General features: G+C 44.1%; 2 protein-coding genes across 5 annotated transcripts in view; one reads left to right on the forward strand and one right to left on the reverse strand.

Moving 5' to 3' along the window:
* LOC149798558 (uncharacterized) overlaps positions 1-18,451 on the reverse strand; it is a 75,389-nt gene that overhangs the window by 30,870 nt on the left and 26,068 nt on the right. The gene's annotated exons all lie outside the window — the stretch shown is intronic.
* The window catches only part of LOC149798559 (uncharacterized), an 84,013-nt gene that overhangs the window by 3,695 nt on the left and 61,867 nt on the right, over positions 1-18,451 (forward strand). The window contains exon 1 of one of the 4 annotated variants that reach the window (XM_089957370.1): positions 17,433-17,511. The exons of the other annotated variants lie outside the window; for them this stretch is intronic. The gene's annotated coding sequence lies outside the window, so the exon portion shown is untranslated. Of the gene's footprint in view, positions 1-17,432; positions 17,512-18,451 lie in introns of those variants that run through there. 4 annotated transcript variants of the gene reach the window in all.

Below are 18,451 nucleotides of genomic sequence, written 5' to 3' on the forward strand. Positions count from 1 at the left end.
ATTGTCCACACACCAAGGAATCTGTGCCTTGTAATTTCACATTATTAAATCGGGTGGTCTGAGCATTTCTTCTCATAAAGTCAATGATATCGTCTTCCAAAGGGGGCAATCCGTACGAATCGAAATATTCCACACATCCTTCTTGAGGAAAATAAACGGCTACCCATTGGGTTCCTGGGAGATGACTGTCGTCCGTGTTGATCACATAAGCTAGATGGTCTTGAGGTTTGCGATGAGGGAGTTCATCTTTAGCACAGACGACAGGATTCCAAGAAGCCGTATACGAACTGTGGTTCAAAAGGTAATAAAGTTCCCAGGTATCCATTTGTGTGTTGTTTTTTTGTTCACAGGTAATAATAAGTCATCAATTCGATCCTGACTTTTTGCTTGAAAATGTCTGACAAATAACCGTTTCTTCGTTTCGTTTCCTCACTCTGATTCAGAAGAGCTTCGATACGATGGATCTCTTGAGTGGTTAATGGTGGACAAGAATGTTCACGCAAGTCTTTATACCACTGGTGCAACACGACTTCGTCCGAGATGAGACTCCAGGCTTCGTCCAGATACTCGTCCAATTTTTCTTCTTGACTCAGCATCAGGCATTTATCGTGTTGAATTTGACTGGGATGATCGTTTTGACATCCATAGCAATCTTTCTTGATCAATTCCGTCATTTTTTCGACCAAGTGTTTGGCAAAACAGGAGACTAAATGGGCTTCTTGTTCTGGCCATCTCGACTTCATCATGACAACTTCTTCGTCTTTGTCTTGGGATTCTCCTTCCACGGTCTCCTCACATTCCATCTCCAAAGTTTCTCCACTAGGTAAAGAGGGATAACAATCTTCCATAGCTTCTAATAGTCTAGAATGATTTCTCTCAAACTGTTGAATTCTATCGTATTATCGAATTCTGCATACAGGATGACGTTCACTGTCTCTTTCACTTCTTCTGCAAACTGAAGTTCCACACGAATCCGGCCGGATTTTATAGGGTGGAAATGTCCCTAGTCACTGCTTTGGTCTGGAGTGAAATCGAAAGCCCACAAAGCATAGCCTCCTGCGTAATCGTCGTACGTAATGCCGTGACTGGTGTTGGTCCCTAACTGTCCAGTGGCTTCGTACAGGGACAAGTACGATCTCAAGTAATTCATCTTCGTGTCACTAAAGTCAGGTTCGAAAGGTCTGGTACACAAGGTCTTGCCATAGCGACTGACTTCGATTTCTTCACCTTAAAGTGTTTAAACTTAAAAGGATTTTTAGTGAAGTCTCCGTTGAAGGCTGAATTCTTGACCATACCAAGGATTAAACGTTTGGGTAACTGTCCTTGAAACAGATGATCTTCGATCATGGAATGATGGTTAGCGGGAATGGTGAAGGTTTTCACTTCCACGCGACGTATGGGATACTTGGCGGTCGTTCTGCTCAACGTGTTACTGATGTCGTTTCCCACTTTAGGTAACACTTCCACGCGTCGTACGTAGAGTTTGGCCTCCTCGATTTTGCTTTTAGGATTGCCACCAGTAGTAGCATCAGCATCAGCAAACAAATGGAAAGCAGCACTGCTACGATTCAGTCTCAAGCGAACATTTACACCGTTCAGCAAATATTTCTCTTGCAACCACATGTCCAAATGCAAACGATCCATCAGTTCTAAACTCTTTCCATTTAATATTTTGTTTCTTCGTTCTACAAATCCCTCATTGGTGTCTGCTTTTTGTTTGGGTCTTCACTAATACCTGTTTTATCAAAATCGCCCGCTTCGTCAGGTTCCCATAGCACGCAAGCATTGAGATGGGTGTTGTTGGCATCCATTCCATACGTCAAGAGATTTTCCAGGTAGGCACTGTAAGGGTAAGTATCCACGCTGCTACTGACTAGTTTGTTATTCAAGTACAAGTCCACTGAGCTGAAGAAGGAATGCATGAAATTGTTGACGGGAGCTACTTTCTCTTCGCCGCTTGTAGAATCTCCTCCCTTATCTAGAACTTTGACTTTCAAGTACAAGTAACTACTATTCAGATCGATGTAATCTTCGGGCTGCCCCTTGATTTCAAACCCGATGGGAGCGGAATCCGTCAATGAGGAGACGGGATGAAATTCCACCCACTGGGATTCTTGCATCGTCATCATGGTGGGGGGCATGGCAAACAGATCCAGTTCCGACTTGGAACAGGCGCAAGACTCTCGGTGCATCATTTTTTTGTTGCTGTTTCTCAATAATCGAAAACGTCTAAGTCTCGAACGGTTCTTCTTTTCTTTGCCTTTCTCGCTTTAGACGTGTGAGGTCTGGTGAAAGGGTGTTTTCTTCGTCGTCTCTTTCTGCCTTGTCCTTACTGAATGCCTGACTCGGTAGCGTGCAGGGCATTTATAGGTGTGTCTCGTCGGCCCAAAAGTCTTTACCCGTTTGTAGCAAGACATTTTTGCCTGCCCTCATGAAGGCTTCTTTGGGGTATTGCTTGTCGATGATGACATTTTGGAGAAATTCTTTGCCTTGCGTCAGTGCCGCATCTTTCAAGGCGTGCAATCCGCGTGTCACCATCGGTTTCAACACCGGGGCCACCGAACGAAAGGCAGATTTTAACATATCTCCTAGACCGTGTCCTCGCTGTCGAGCAACCCCTCGGTACACTGGATACATGACTTACAAGTCGTGAGAGAACCGTTTTCGAAAATGGAGTTTCACCGTGACTTTCCCTTTGGTGAATGGAATATTTTGTCCCAGATCTCCTTTTATAGCAATCCTGACCGTGTCCAAAATACGACTTGCTGACAGGCAAATAGTGAGGATGTACAAATTCGCGGTGGACGTGATAAATGTTTCCACCTTCCTCGTCAGTGACCGTGGCAGAATCCACTTTGAAAGGAATGACACGCAGTAACGACCCGGAGGTGTGTCCCACCACGTTGTACTCCACCACATCGGAGTACACAAATATCAAATTCAGTCCCTGGTTCAGTTCTACCCGGAAACGAAAATACGTGTTGTGGGGAAACACCTCCATGGAACTGTCACTGGGTAAGGTTAAGTAAAATTGGTTTTGGTGACTCATAATTCCAGAGTTCTGTGGCTGTCCGAGGGGTTACTGGAAGTCAGAGGCGTGTCTCCGCCCAAAATGGGGTTCTGATTGTGGTTGTTGTTGGAGTGGTGACTGGCACTGGCACTGGACATAAGGTTTCCGTGGTTCCCGTTCGAAGAGAATTTCAGGGAGGGATTGGGAAGCAGGTAACCGATGCAACTGCTCAATAAAATGGTCCACAATTTTTTGTCTCCTTGTTGCAAACTCAAATTGGCGATGGCTGCCCCGATGACACAATACACCACGAAGATTTGGCAGAAAAAGACGATTTGTATTTTAGGCACACGTTCTCCACACCACACCCACAAGGGTTGTTTTTGTAAATCTTGCAAAGAAGAACTGGGTGAAGGAGTGGTCGACGTAGCTGCGTCTGTGTGAAAGGGCATGATGGTCACTTCTTTTTATAGTCGATGACTTGCGAAGCGTCGATCCAAGAATCAAAACTGGGTGGATATCCTTTCCAACGTACTTTGACTTCTTTGACAAGTCGTTTACCCACTTTACGGGTTCTGCGTTCGAGAATGCTTTCGATGTCGTACACGTCTTCTTTTTTGGTCACACGTTGTAACTCGGGCAAATGAAACGTTCCTTTGAGCACTTTTCCGTTCATGTCTTCCAATTTATAGACAGCAGGATGACGGCCATGCACTCGTCCAGTGACACGAAACAATTCGGTCGTCCAGTTAGGTAAGTAACCTTTGTCGAAAGTGCGTTTGGTTTGGCCAATGCGTACCCAATCTCCTACGGCCAACATTCCACTTTTCTTGGGGACAGCCCTCATCGGGACGTACCAAACAGGCGCTCAAACACCAACACTTCATTCTCGGGAGTCACTTCTTGCGGGGCACGTCCGATGCTTCGATGGTAGGATTCGTTGTACGCTTGCACCAGCTGCGGTAAAATGTCGATGTACTTCAGAGTGTGGTGATGCGTAAAATATTTCCACATGCGTTCTTTCAAAGTGCGTTGAAAACGTTCCACGATGCTGGCTTTGGTTTCGGGATTCTCAGTGGTAAAAAAAATGAATGTCACGTTTCATTAATTCCTTTTGGAAAGCTTGGTTCAGAAATTCGGTGCCTTTGTCCGTTTGCCATCGAAGAGGGTGACGACCGCTTTGTTTCAACACCCGTTGCAGGGCTCATGCTAACTCGCTGCTCGATTTGGAAGTCAAGGGCACAACCCAGGCAAATTTGGAAAAGACGTCGATGACACAAAACAAATATTTGTAGCCGCGATTGTAGCTGGCCAAATGAGAGACATCGGCTAAATCGGCTTGCCATTGATGATCGATGCCTTCCACTCCGGTGCGACTTCTGGCAAACTTGCGTCGAATGGTTTTGTGTAATGTGTAGGTAGCTTGTTCTTGTAACCATCGTTGCACTTGAGGTAAACGGAGACTTTTCAGTCGAGTTTTGGCAGCACGATACAATTTTTGAACTCCTGCGTAACCTGCAGGATGGGAGGGATCGTAGTAAATGCTGGCTAAGACTTTTTCCATTTTTTGTGTTTGTTTGTGTGTTAATAAGTCACCCACTCTTCGGTGATGCTACTTTGGGTGGGACGAAAGGGTGGTTTAGAAACGGATTTACGTGTCCGATGGGCTACGGGAGTAGAAGTGGAAGGTAGTGGTGGTGGTGGAGGTGACAATGGAATGGCTTTGGTCTTCTTTTCTTTTTTCACTTCTGGCTTCCCTTCTTTCTTTTTCACTTCTGTCGAATTAGGAGTGGACATCATCTTTTTAACCCAAGCTTTCATTTCTTCTCGTTGGGGTGTGGGGGACGGGGTCAACAAGGATGCTGCAACCTTACTTGAAATGGGAGCTGCTGACGGTGTTTGAAACACTTCTCGCATCTCTTCTTCCTCAGGTCTTCGTGGGGTAGCATCTCTGGTGACCCCTGGGAATGGTAGTAGTGGTGGTGGTGGTGGTGGTAGTGATGATGGTGCTGGACTTTTCATCAAGGTCTTAAAATCTTTCAGAGTGGGTAGAGCTGTTTCGTCTAAAGCTTTCTGGTGAAAGAGTTGCAGTCGTTGCAAGAGTTGACCGTACTTTTGCGATTTTTCTGTTTCGGACAAATCTTGGCGATCCATCAAGGACTGCAATTCGTGTTGTAACTGGGACATCTCGCTCAAATGGGGATTGGGATGTAAATGCGGGGTGCGTTGTTCTTGCCAACGATGGTATTCCATCCATCGTTTGTAAGGCACTAAAGCTAGTTTTCGTCCTTCCATGGGGTTGTCAGGGGTCGATTCTGAGATCTTGGGACTTCAGAGGGCCTTTTTATCTTGCTCCCATCAGTCCTCCTGACATGGTTCCCAAGACTCCTTTCAGTAAGGGGCCTAACAAGAGGGGTAAAATGCCTCCACGTTGGACCAACATCTTCTTCTTTTGACAAAGGGGAATTTTCTTTTGAACCATTTGGCGAAGAACGTGACGATGTTTGCCTAAGCATTGTTTCTGGTGTTTGGACAAAGGGATCGTACCTTTCAAGACGTTCAAACAGCATTTGCACACGGTATCGATGACCTCTTTGGAGGCTGATTGAATGAGTTTTTTTCGTAGAGGTGGAGAAGCTTTGGACAGGACAGATAACATGTCCCCATGTTTGACTAAACGAGGAGGCAGTCCTTTTCTTTTCTTTCCTTGAGGCTGTTTAGAAGAGGGATGTTTTCTGGAGGGTGACATCTTTGAGTCTTCAGCACCAAAAACACTGATACCCCGACTTGGGCACAGGCCTTTTTATACTGGAACGCTTCGCCACTGATTGTCTTTACGTCGCATCAATTTGAGGACATGCATGACACGTAGTGCAAGGGTACGCAAGGGACTAAATCGAGCCAGTTCTTGCTTGGACAAATCCAGTAAACTTTGTAACCGCCCGATCTTTCTTGGACTTTGATTTTGGGAGAAGTTACTTTGTGAGCAGCAGCCACTGCCACTAAATTGGAGGGTCCTGCCACTGGGGAAGTTCTTGGGGTCATCAACGGAGAAGTCCTTGGTGTGGTCAACGTCTCCAAGTACTCTTCACTTCTTGGTGTCATCAACGGAGAAGTGGATGAACGTGAGGCTGCCGGAGACGCAGTCACCGCCGTGACAGGTCGTCGTTTGCGAGTGTAAGGTTGCGTCCTGGCCGATATGCCTCTCTTGCGACCAGTTTTTTGTGGACTTTTCTTTTTCTGGGGATTTTTTCTCTGTTTCTTTTTCTGGTGGCTTGTTTTCTTTTTCCGGGGTGGTGTCTGGTAAGAGGAGGGTCCCGCCACTGGAGAAGTTCTCCTTGGGGACCTGGTCTTTTTCTTCTTCTTGGAGCTTCGTTTAACTTTTTTCTTGGGGAGAAGTTTGGGGGCATTAGGATCCCATCTTAAGAGAGAGCGAATGATGACCCCTCCCAGAGTACCGCTCCCTCCAGGTTTCAAAATGATTTGTTTTTTGGTTTGAGTGTCGATGCGGGGATCGGCCAGTTGGGTCAAAGCGACTTTGTTTCGATTAAAAAAGCGTTTGGTTTGATGAGGAATCTGAATGATCCCTTGGAGAAATTGACGTGCTGTCACCGTGAACCATCGTAAGACTTCTTTGAGACTAGCTTCTAAGACACGAGCTCGTGATTGTGGATTTTTTTCTCGACTGATGCCATACAAGGCACGAATCAATTTGACGGGAAGATGCGACTGAAGGGACGTCATGTTCAAACTGTGTGAGACAGACGAAAAGGGTCTGAGGTTTTTATAGATTTTTTTTGTGGAATGAAATTAAGTAGAGGACGGAGACGTGTACAGGACAGGCCCTCCGTCTTGGCACCAGTGGTGAAACAAGTGGGTACGAAATCGCAAATCCTCGGGGGTCGTAGGTTTCAAATCGACGAGTAAATAGGCGTGTGGAGTTTGAGTGGCATCGTCGTACGCCTGAGTCAACCAAGGCGTCCCTAACTGTTTGGCTAAGACTTGCACTTGCGATTTATCTCGAGGGCTTTTAAACAAGACCACGTAATGCGCATTGAGGCTGAGGGTGCGATGGGCTTTACTTTGTTGAAACAAATTTTGAGTGATGTAAGCGACACTGGCATTACGATGATGCCCTTTGCGCGTGAACTACAGTTTAATTTCTTCTTCGTCTTCTCCTAACATGTCGTCAAAAATGACCAAATGGGTTTGACGGGAGTCAGAGACTATGCCGTCGTCTTCTTTAGGAATGCCTTCCACAAACACGATGGAATCACCTTGACTTTCTTGCAAGAGGCTGTACGCCGATTGCCACTCTTTGTAACACCACACGATGCGTTGAGGTGGTCGATCGATCAAATGATGTTTATGTTCGATCAAACGTTTGACGAATTCGGTTTTGCCTGAACCGCTAGGTCCAGCAATGAGCATGTTAAAGGGATGACGAAGATACAAAGCCTCCCAACTGGCACGATCTAAGTGTTCGTGGATGACTTTGACAGTGGAGGATGAGGGAGCAGAGACAGCAGAGGTAGCCATAGTGTTAGGAATGTCACTTGTGACACGAAAACAAACCAGACAAGAGTTTATATAGATTTTTCAGGACACGTTTATTGAATGTTTTAAACATGAACACGAAAGACAAAAATACATAAAAGCCAAAGGCTTAAGTACAATGATAAAAGGCACATGATAACCATCAACGTAGAATAAACACAAGTGTCTGTACAACATGTTTTGGGTAATGTTCTGACCAGTTTTATAGGGGGTAAGGTCACACAAGTGTCCTCCCGAAAGGGTCTTTCAGGCCTGTCCACAACAGTCCTGTCCTTGGTTACGGGTTCTTCTGGCACCGTCACTAACACGGGTTGAAAAGTAACTTTTTTCCTTGAACAACTCTCGTGCATACTGGGCCACTTCTTGGGTCCAAGCCTCAAAACCCCCTTTTTTCCAGTCACGGACATCTGTCCAATGGGGATGTAAGTCACAAGCTACACACACATCGTCATACACGTCTTCGGTAGCTAAAAGTTGACGAATCTTTTTTTCCCGTAGAGGTCGAGAAGTATCCAGATGAAAACGCAAAGCTTTGAGCAAAAGGAGTCTTTCGTGACCATTTAAGGCCATTGAGGTGGTAAGTACTGATCGTAAAGAGTCCACAAGGAATCGGCTGGTAAACGAAATCCCAGAAAACAAGTCATTAAGACACACACCACTTGTCGACCCAAATTGAATGGATATAGTTCTTGTAATAATCGATGGTAATGATCCACGGTTTGAATATGGTCGTTGAGTTCCTTCCACGGAATCTGTTCAATTACATGTGACATAAGTCGTGGCATGGCAGCCTGTTTTTATATTCTCTTTTTGTTTGGATGAAATACACGTACTTTCTTGCCAGACATCTTCGTTCTCCAGTAGGGAATCTAAATCTTGCATACTGTAATCGAAACGTCAGAGTTCGTTTAGGAGTTTCCTTTTCCTCTAAGTAGATTCCACGTAAAATACGTTTGTAATCCTTTAACTTGTCTTCCTCAATGCATTGCACTAGGTGAATCTCGAAGTAACCAAAATTATGAACATGTCGATCATTGGCGACCTCAAAATTTTGAACAATGTCTGACCACTGAAACAATTTCTGACGAATCAGTTCTTTTATACCATTCAGGTACCAGTGGTTAAAGATCTGGTGACGTAACGGATGCAAATGTTCTTGACGTTTGACTTGTATTTTGACCAGCTCTCGGTAAATGCGTTCTCTCAACTCCACAGGCAAGCACAAAATGTTCTCTTGTAAAGTATCCATAAGTATATACACTGTTTTTGGAAACCTTGGGTGGTGACCAATAACCTCGTTTACCTTTGTGGCTGATGTAATATCCACTCATAATCAGACTTCTTATACTTGGAACAGAGCATAATTTAAAAACGGATGAATAACTTTGCGTTTGCGTTTCACTTGTATTTTGATCAGTTCTCGGTAAATGCGTTCTCTCAACTCCACAGGCAAAGCACGAATGTTCTCTAGCAAAGTATCAATGAATAGGTCAGTCCGTACAATTCACAATCTTCTCCTAGAGCAAAAGTAATCCACATAGTAAGTAATTTCTGACCACTGCCAGTCAGGGTAACGTCCAAGAATGTCACTGAACTCTTTTGATGTAAACGGTCTAGAGTAATACAATAGGACGAATGCACACTTGACCCAAAGAAATCTAACACACTGGTTGACTTTTTTCACTTTCCTCTTGTGAATTTCTCGGCACAAAAGTTCTACAGTCACCCATTGAGATTTCACTCTGGCAAACCCCTGCCAAACTTCCTTGTGAATCTTCTCTTGCAGTTCTTTAGGTAATGATTCAAAATCGTTTTTGAAATGAAGTCGAAATACTGGTCTCGGTGATGTCCAACATTTGACTCCTAGCCAAACTGGTTTCTTCTTCGTCAACGACATGGTAAGTTACTTTAATGTCTCGGTCCCACTAAGGGTAAGTAATGACAATTCGGTGACCATCGAGCATGTTCTACGTAGGCCGAATCTTGCGGTTCCCAGTGGTGAAGTGACACACCGCAACTGAAGCACTTGACTTTATCTCCTTCGCCCAAGTAGAACAATCCGGCTCTGGCTAATTCTTCGGGGGTCGGTCCTCCCAGATACTTAGGTCATTTTCCTCTGAACGATTGAAGACGATTTTCAAAGTCGCAGTATTCCGACAAACGCACAGGAAACGAATATTCGTCTTTCACAGGTTCGTTTCGATGAGGGTTGGGTGACATGGACAGGAGTTTGCTCAGAGCTGGATGACATCCGTAGGGGGGTAGACGTGAAGGTGAACATCCACCTTTAAAACGAAACCCAGTAAAATGTCCAAGAGGACGAGCGGCATCGCTTTCGCATCCCTCAGGTTTGACACGCACAGCATCACTTTCCATGATAGGGGTAGTGAGAACAAAGTTCCCATGATGCTTTACGGCATCGCTAAGGTCACAACGTACAGCATCGTACCCATCGCAAGGCTCACAATCGCACTCGTCTGCAAACTCTGTTACGCAATTACAATGGTAACCACATGGACAATCGCAGTTTCCTTCCGGACATTTTCCGTCGCAATGCCTGGGTCTTATCCGTCCAATATTAGTCACACTAGAGGAAGATACAACGTTTTTACAATCCCCAAACTGGAACGATGTCTCTTTCAAAGTATTCATCTTGTTCGCTTGGTCTTGGTAGTCACAATGAACTATCGATCTTGCCTAGAGTTCCTTTTTATATACAGACCAATACCGACGTGTCCATACGGTAAAGTGAAATGATTGGGAAGTCGCACTCGCTTCTGGTACACGATTTGATAGACTTTTTCCAAAGGTCGACTGACGATGCGGTGAGTGGGTAAACGTACAATCTTGTTCGGTTGATAGGTGGTCACTTTAAAGTGTTCATCCTCTCCGGATTGCAAGGCTTCTTTCAATACCCCAAAGTTGACCACACGACTGGTACGATAATTCAGAGTCAATCCTTTCACTTTGTACGTCGTGTGCACTTCTCCTTGTGGGTCCCGGTATTGGTAGCCGTAATTTTTGGGACCGCCACCGACGAAACTTAGAATCTTGTCGTCGGGATGCTCGTCTGTCCAGGCTCCTAAACGGTCTCCTTCGATGTCAGGGTGCTGTTGACTCGGGTGATGGATGTAAATGCAACTGTCCGTGTCAAAGTACAGGACGCGTTCTCCTAACAGTTCTAAAGCTTCGTACAATTTTAAGCGAGCATGGGCTGTCACGTAAGCCGCAATGATGACATTTCCAAAGGGGTCGTCTTGTACAAAGTCCAGATCTTCTTCGTAATTGACCAAGATCAAATCCTCGCGAACGACGTCCACGTGTTTCATGAATTTGGTTTTGTCGTGAATCATCTGAAAGTAGCGGGAAGATTCGGTCAAATACTCCGTCTTGGGTAAACACGGACGTTGTGCCATTTTACCCCACAAGCAATTTAACATCACTTTGGCAAACGATCGCCTGCCTTCGTTTTTCTCGATGTGGTCTAAAGTGATGCCTTCTTGTTCCCGGTATTTCTCTTTGAATTTTATTTGGTCTTCGGGAGTGTGTCACCAGGACGGATAGCCGCTGACCTCTTGCTTCAGTTTCAAAAAGGCATCCACGTAGTCGGCGAAAATGCCTTTCTGACTTGGGTCAACCTTGTGGTATTGTTGTGTCTTGGGAAAGTGGCAAATTTCGTACACTTCTAACAGTTGATATCCCATGTCCAGAGCTTTGAACAATTCCACGCTAACCCACGTCCCCGTCAAGGCCCGTTCTTCCTGGGTGTGCTGACAAGGCTGAACTTGGTTGCACGTTTCGGCACAAGTACGGCACAAAGGAAACATCAGTTTGCCTTGGCAATTGTGAGGTAGCACGGGATGGTACAAGTCCGTGAGAGGCAAGACTTTGCACTTGATCAGACCTTCGTATTGTCGAATGTTTTTCAGGTCGATGTGTTCCGTCAGCAGTTGCGAGTGTCCTGCAGAAAAGTGACAATATTTGCACACGTAAGGATACAGCGAAGACACGTCCAAGTATTTGATTTCTTCTCCTTTCTCTTCGTCGGCTTGGTACAGCAAACAGGTGGGATTGGTTCTACCTCCGTACAAACTATTCCTTGGGTTCAGGGGGTCCACCCACTGGTAACTTTGTACGAGGCGTTTAAACTCGGGATCGGTTTTCAAACGGTGATCGTACTCGTGTTCCCACATTTCCACCACTTGGTATCCTTCCTGTTCTAACTTCAAGCGTCGCTGACAAGTGACCTGGTACAAGTCTTCCATGATTCGTTGTAAAAACTGATTTTTAGTGTCGCGGTCAGGGTAACAGACGGGACATCCGTGAAATAAGCAACCGTTAAACTCATACACGATCTTGGGGTTTTCTAAGTCCCAGCCATTGAGAGAAATGGGTTCCGATGGTCTTTTCGCCTCCTCCGTTGCGGGCATGCTGAATCCATTTATCTTCCTTGTCGCACAAGTAATGTAACCAGCGTAGGGCTTTGACCGAGTATTGACGTTTCACATAGTTGCTCGTTTGAGGACTGATGACAGCCACGGTGTTTTCAGGCATGAATCGTTGCCTGTACACTAAGAAACACGCTTTGGCAATGGTGCAAGCTTCTTTCAAAGGATCGACATCTCCGTGTTCCATGAACAGTTCTCGAAATTTTCCACAGCAACGTCGTAAAATGTCCACGTCGGAACGACAATACTTTAACATTTCTTCCTGAAAGTCGAAAGGGTCCGAGGCGTGAGCCTGGTACCAGGCGTAGAAAGCTTCTCGTTGTTCGGTACGCATGTTGTCGGGGTCGTAATAGTGAGCCTCAGGCAAATGGGGTAGAACGGCATGCTGATTGGCTTCCGTATTGAAAAAGTGAGGAAAATAACCTTTAGCCATTTCTGTCATTCCAAACGTTTTAGGCATTCGACTCAAAGGCATGGCCAAATAGCTCATCGAATCTTTAAACTGTACTTGTCCCACTTGCATGAAAATGATTTTGGCTCCGTTCAAAGTAACTTTAGGACGTTCGGTGCCATGTTCCGTATAGTATCTGAGAAGAAACTGTCCCTGGTATCCGGAGAAATTGTGAGCCATCACTGTGGCATGACGATGACAATCTCCGTAACGTTCGATGTCCTCTTGGCTCCACGTCTTGCCGATGGGGTCTAAGACCCATCGAGCGAAATCGGCTAGCGTGTTCGGTCCTCGAAAGATTTTTTCACGTCCTCCAGGAATCTTACTGCAGTGAGGGCAATGACTGAAGATAGGTTCTTGAATGCACTTCTCGCACGCTCGATGAGCCACGCAGAAATTAGGAATGTGAATGCCGGTCTCTTGCATGCATTCGAAATCGAAAAAGATGAAATTGCCTTTCTTCTTGTGACCATCCTCTTTATCTGGTGGGGGTTGGTATTTTTGCACGTAGCACTGGTGTTCCAAGTCCACGATGTGATGACAAATGTGACATTTTTTATTTCCTCGACATACGTGTGCCTTGACAGTATTGGTACATAGGCCTTGTCCACAGGTAGGGCACAATCTCAGGAGTTGACAAGCACATTTCTGCTGTGAACCTTGCGTCTTCAGATGTTGTTGGTAACAGGCAGGGCTGACAAACGTGCGCAGACAAGCAGGACAATGTACTCTTTCTTGTCGTTCGCTCAGACAGGGTGGAGAGGCCAAACATCCTGAGCATTTCAATCCGCAATGTTTGTGTTGCTCTCGATTATTATAACCATGGTCACATTTCTCACAGTAATAACCGTATCCCAGGAATGCAGTGATACTGGTAATAGTATCGAAATGTTCATCGTGATAATAGACATGAATGTATTTTCCGTCCTTAAAGTCTTGGCCTCGAAACAACAGAGGCCCACGCACTTCTTGAGGGTACACTTTCAAGGTGTAGCGTGGAGCTAGGACATCTTGCAATTTTTGCATTTCAGGAATGCCGCAGTGTGTGTCTTTGGATAGGTCAGCTTGTTGCAACAGGAGTTCTGCTTCGTTTCGTTGTTTGGCTCGGTCCGATTGTCGAATAGTTTTCCAGGTTCTTTTCCATTCTACCGTGTCGTTCTTGTTGGCATAGGTTCGTCCCACCACGATGGCTCGGGCTAAACACATCTGGTCTTGAGAACTGTGAATTTGGACGAGACTCTTTTTGGTGCTGCGAAGGTCACTCACCAGTAACACCTTATTGCTTTGTCTGGTCCCTTGAGGAGGAGAGACGTGGGTCATGTCCAGTGTGGCTTTTCCATCGGTGATGTCAAACTGGTCATTAGGTTGTTGCACGTGTTGAATGTTGTCCATGACTTTGGAAGCAGTTAGTTCTGCGGGTCTGCTAAACTCGATCCAAACAGGGGATTTCAAACCGTCGTGTTGTATGGAAAGTCTCAAGCGATCGTCTTCTTTGGGTTGACATTGTCGCTTGAGTGAGGTGGGCAAAGAATCCCACACCCCGGTGATGAACCCTTCTGCTTTCTCTAACGGTACTTCAGCCTTGAAATCTTTAAACTTCACTGTGTATTTGTAAGCCGTGGTTCTAAATTTTCTAGAGGAGCGCTTTTCCGTCTCTCGAATGAAATAGTACTTTTCAGGGTTGACTAAGGGTGGTGAACTTTGTTTAGAGGGTTCGGATTCTGGTTCACTCATGTCCTCTTCAGAATCACTGGCATGAATTTGTGCCAAGACTTCAGCCCTGGTACGAGGCGATAGATCACGTTTCTGCCTCTTACTTTCTTCTTCTTTCTTCTCGAATGAATAGGATGGTTTCACCATAGACTAATTTATAGTCATAGCAAACCAGCGTATATAAAAGGGTGTGTCTTGTCCTTTCGCTATTCATTTCACTCTCTAACTGAGCACAATGGTGAAAGAGACTAGCCAAATCGAATGTTTCATCAGAGCTTTGCGAGGGGTCATTAAAAAAATTTTTTCAGACCAGCCGACGAACTATTCTCCTTCCTTTCGAGATAAAAGTGAAGATACTTGCTATATCTGTCAGAAGAAAGGGCATTGGTCTTCAGAGTGTCCAGACCGTCAAAAAAGAAAAACAGGGTTTAAAACAGACAAAAGTCAAGATACCTGTTATTATTGTCAAGAAAAAGGACATTGGTCTCCAGATTGCCCAAAAAAGAAACAAGAGGAGTCAGAAGAAGAGAGGGATTCTTCAGAGGAAGAAAGCAGCCAGGTAAAGAAAAAGAAACAGGAGAAGAAAAGAAGAAGGGAAGAAAGTGAAGAGGAAGAGGAGGAAAAGACTGTGACGGTGAAGAAATTTAAAAAACAGAGAGACTAAACAATGAGACAGAAGGAGTGTAAGAACTTTTTAAAGTGCTCTGTTGCGAATTGTGAATTGGATTGTAACTATTGATAAAAGAATAAATTAATTATATAAGGTAAGTGTCTTTGAGCTTTGATTTTAAAATAAGAAGCTACACTCACGCACTCGTATACACGTACTATAGGGGTAAAATGTTTTTTTTTTTTGTTGATTTTTGAGTTATTGGCAATTGAAAGTCTATCTCTTTTCGAGAGAAGTGGGTGGCCCTGAAAAGGGCCTTTGGGTTTTGGTGTAGGGGTGAGTTTAAGCAATCAACTTTAACTGCCTTAAGCCTTTGCCACGGCCAAGGCCTACTTCTCAACTGCGTACTGTTGATGATGATTTGGTTGAAATCACTAAGGGTGGTACGGTAGGCTTAGTCACAGGGTTGACGTGTTTAGCTCGGGAAGGTCGTATTCTCTTTGGTCGTAATAAAGAAGTCTGATACATTTGGTTCAGACTTCTTAACTCCGCTAAAATGTCCAACAGTACCGTGACCGTTTGATTTTCACCCTCTTGTTTCTTTGCTGCTACTTCTTCTTCTTCTTGTTTTTTTCTTACCTCTTCTTCTTGCTGCTGTTGCTGTAGGAGAAAAGCTTGTTCCGCTTCCTTTTGTCGTTGTATAAATTTCTCCAATTCTTCTTTCTGTCTCTGTCTAAAATTCTCCAATTGCGGTAATGAAGGTGACGAAGGTTCCGGAACAAATTCTTGCGAGGTAAGAAAATCCACAAAATCCCAATTTACCTCTTCTGAAAGTAAGTCCGGGTTCCCTTGGGCGGTCTCCACTGCTGGTGCACCCCAATGGATCGTCTTCTGAGTTTCCGCCATGTTGAATCACTGTCGCATAGATTGACTGCACACAGGCGCTAGCGAATCTATATAGACCACGTGACGTCACAGACTGCTCTCTTCGGATTGGATGCGGGCTGACTGAATTTTGTAACGCGTGTTTGAATTGGTCAACAAACTCAATCCGTTTCAATCCTACCTCTACCTATAAATAAGCGCAGTTGACTGCATTGATTCACCTGTTCTCGGTGCCTCAAGATGTGGACCGATGTGCAATCTTCTACGCTTGTGTCTTCAATGATGTTCCGGACGCACATACCCATGTATGTCCGATCCAAGTGGACAGTTGTCCACAGGACAGGCACCAGTCTGTGGATAAGTAGGATCTACGTAGAAAGACAAGGATGCCTCAAAAGAGTCCTGATTTACGGTCCTACAGTGAGACGCAGCCTAAGGACAAGAAGAAGACCAATGCGGTGCCCTTTATGTTAATGGATACATTAACATAAACCCAAAGGCCCTTTTCAGGGCCACTCATAGGTCTCGAAAAGAGATTGACTTTCAATTGCCTACCCCCTTTTTTTTTCGTTTTTTTTTTAAAAAAGTAAAATAAAATCCCATGTTCAATTTCCCTTGTCGCTATACAGTCCCACCCTGTTTAAATTCCTTTGACGCTATACAGTCCCATATTCCCATGTTCAATTCCCCTTGTCGCTCAACAGTCCCAAAATCTATTTCCCATGTTAATTTCCCTTGTCGCTAAACAGTCCCAGGGTTTTTCGTCCATGTAAAATTTACATAGTCGCTAAACAGTCCCAGGGTGGTTAATGTTAAATTTACATAGTCGCTAAACAGTCCCAGGGGTGTTTTTAATGATAAGTCCCATTGTCGCTGAATCGTCCCTATATACTACTGCCATATAATGACATTGAGGCCTTATTTGGAAACGTAAACAAATCGTAGTAAAAATTTGGCGCGGTTTGAGTAAGAAATTCTGTGCATTAAGAGTAAATACGGTTTATCGGCAACTTTGAAATTCCACCAAGAAGCCATTATTCACCACTTGATTGATAATAACATAGCGTAGAATATCGAAATATGGTCTGGCAAGCCTTATATAGAAAAGGGTCACGGCGAGAGTATCGCGTTATCTGTCATGGTGGACACAGTGAAGTTAATGTAACCATGCCAATTCATTTTATATTGTACGGTCTTAATAAATTTAAAATTAGCCAGAGTTCTTTCAAACATGATTATACTTATGTAGTAGATTTCTTGAGGCTACGACATCGTAACTACTCGGTCGCTCAGGGAGCGGCCGAACGCCTCTGCTACTCTGTGTCAGTGAAGAACGATCATACGGTCTAAGCAGCCTCTGTGCAGATTTGCAGCTACGGCTGCCAGTTTACCAACACCTGCTGGTACACAATGTTTTCAGAATTATCACCTATGACAAGGGATTGTGTTTGCACTGTGAGCATAATATTATGTCAAAAATGACCTTCGAACGTGAGAGATGCGGACATAAATTTGGAGTTGGGGTGCATCAACTTCTTTTGCTATGAACTATCATTGACTTACCTCGTCAAGTAAATAATATTCATATGCTTTGTTTTAATATAGCTATACCAAAATATGGTCCTTTTGACCTCAGCTGTGTATTTTTTTAATGATTTTTTAAAATACTAGACAGGTGAATGCAGCAATAAATGTTTACATAAAAGCTTTCCTTGCACCTGAATAACAGAAATAGCCGAGGTGATCGAAATAGATTCGGTTTCATTTTATGGAGAAATTTCCGGCCAACAAAATGTATGATTTTTTTTCCTCCGTAAAATTCTTCGTCGACATGCAGGTATATTCGAGGCATAATTTTGTCTCTCAGAAATAGCTGACTGAGCATACGAATGCCAAATTGTATAAAAAGCTCTCTTTCGAATAGGTTGCGATTTCAGTTTTAATTTCTTTTGTAATGATTTTCGTGCTCTGTTGACGCTAGAAATTGCCAACAGTGAGAAAGGTGATAAAAAGTATAAGATGGCAATGAATATTAATTTTGGAAAACAATGTATCAGGCATTGAAAACATTCGAGGTTTATAGTACTCATTCGAGTTGCAACGTACTTTGACAACCGTTATACTTATAGTGTATGGTACTTTACCGAGGATAAGGTCACCCTATGACCAGGGAGCTTTAATTTTGAGACTGAAATAACGACAAAAGAGAATAAATTTATGCAAATATAGAATTCATGATTTAATTTTTGATTTGTTAATTTGGAAACACATGTGATTCAGAAAGCAGAGGTGTTTATTAAAATAAATCCCGGCATATGATTAGAGAAAGATCAGAACAGAAAATTCAATATTGCAGCTTATTTACGCTTAACCAAATATTCAGATATGTTAATGTTTTCGTGAGCTAAAAGAGTACACAATACAACTTTTCTTGCATTGATGCAAGTGTTCAAGGACAATTGTAGAGTGCATACCACAAATTTAGGATGGCAATACTGTTGAAACAGATCAGATTATCATATTTTTATAGCACTACTAGTGCATTATGTACAATTTACTTTCCTTTCTCACTCTAAAATAGTTTGTGTCCCCGAAATTAGTAAGGTGGGAGACAGTGTCCCCTGCCCTTTAGACCCATTGTGTAAGGTGGGAGACAGTGCCCCTTGCCCTTTGGAACCTTTTTTAGGGTGGGAGACACAGTGTCCCATGCCCTTTGGACCCTTTGTGTAAGGTGGGAGACACAGTGTCCCCTGCCCTTTGGACCCTTTGTGTAGGGT

Source organism: Sinohyriopsis cumingii, chromosome 5 (genome assembly GCF_028554795.1).
Source record: "Sinohyriopsis cumingii isolate HCF-2022 chromosome 5, ASM2855479v2, whole genome shotgun sequence".
NCBI lineage: Eukaryota > Metazoa > Mollusca > Bivalvia > Unionida > Unionidae > Sinohyriopsis > Sinohyriopsis cumingii.